This window comes from Curcuma longa, unplaced genomic scaffold (genome assembly GCF_044706935.1).
Source record: "Curcuma longa cultivar G26 ecotype Majalengka, Jawa Barat unplaced genomic scaffold, ITB_CL_G26_1.1 contig_2639, whole genome shotgun sequence".
Lineage (NCBI taxonomy): Eukaryota > Viridiplantae > Streptophyta > Magnoliopsida > Zingiberales > Zingiberaceae > Curcuma > Curcuma longa.
In genome coordinates this window covers 1-1,078 of record NW_027433096.1, presented here as the reverse complement: position 1 = coordinate 1,078, position 1,078 = coordinate 1, and the positions used below count along the sequence as shown (strand labels likewise).

General features: G+C 43.5%; 1 long non-coding RNA gene across 1 annotated transcript; it reads right to left on the bottom strand.

Moving 5' to 3' along the window:
* Positions 1–342: 342 nt before the first annotated feature.
* LOC141818870 (uncharacterized) lies at positions 343–940 on the bottom strand. The gene is made up of 3 exons (XR_012601005.1): positions 769–940; positions 624–696; positions 343–534 (listed from the first exon to the last, which is right to left on the bottom strand). It is a non-coding gene; the product is annotated as an uncharacterized LOC141818870 (long non-coding RNA).
* Positions 941–1,078: the final 138 nt, after the last annotated feature.

Here is a 1,078-nt window from a genome sequence, read left to right as displayed (position 1 = left end):
CAAGTCAAGGTCTTGCAAAGGAATAAACAACATTCCTAAACGACATATCCAGTAAATCCTAATCTTTATTTCAACCCATCCAACAGTAGCTAATTAATAAAAACCCACCAACCATATTAAGGTTCCTAATCGAAACCTTTACAAAGTCATATCCACTTAATACTCATAAACAACCCAATCAACTTAACCATCCCCAACTGATCAATTACCAAACTCCACTAATTGATCAATCCAACAACAACAAACTACTCAAATCAACATACAACTCCCAACAGTCTCGATTAGATCACTGGTCAACATTCCCTTGACCAATCTCGACTAATCCATATTAAATAGCACCCATTCCAACAATTAAATTCTTAATCTACAACAAACCCAACCAATGGTAATTAACAACAACCATCGGCACCAACACCTAATCGGATTCAATACAACACTCACCTCTAGATCTGATCTCCTTGCCCTAGAATCCACCTTCAGTTCCTTCTCTTGCAGCCAAACCTCCAACAAATCAGATAAGCTTTGTTCAGGAAGCTGTGGAAACGAACAACGGTCAAGATCCAAAGAGAATCGAACATTCTACAGCAATTCGGCTCAAGAATCCTAGAATAGCGAAAACCCACCTTACCTTTCTTCTTCTTCTCCTTGCTATAGGTTCCACAAAACTTCCGATCGGATCCAAATCCCAACAACGAACTGTGAGGACCAAAACTCAAACAAAATCCAAGGAGAAATCGAAGCAAGAAAACCTAACTTCTTATCCCTTACCTCTCGGCTTCCTTCCCGTCCGATTTACCGCCGTTGCAAGCTGCTGTCACAGCCGATCCGAGCCCCTCCCAGCAGAATCAAGCTCCAACCAACTCACTCCCGGTCCGACGTCGCAGCTTCGCGGCTACTCTCGCGTTGGCGACGAAGAACCAAAGGCGGAGGCACGGGATCGGGAGAATAGCGAAGACGGAATCGCGATGGGGAGAAAAGGTTGCATCTACTGTAGCTTCTCAATGAATCGGCTTTTAACTTGCCTTAACGGGTAGAGTAGGACCCAATAGCCCTTAATCAACTAACCCTTTAGCCATTT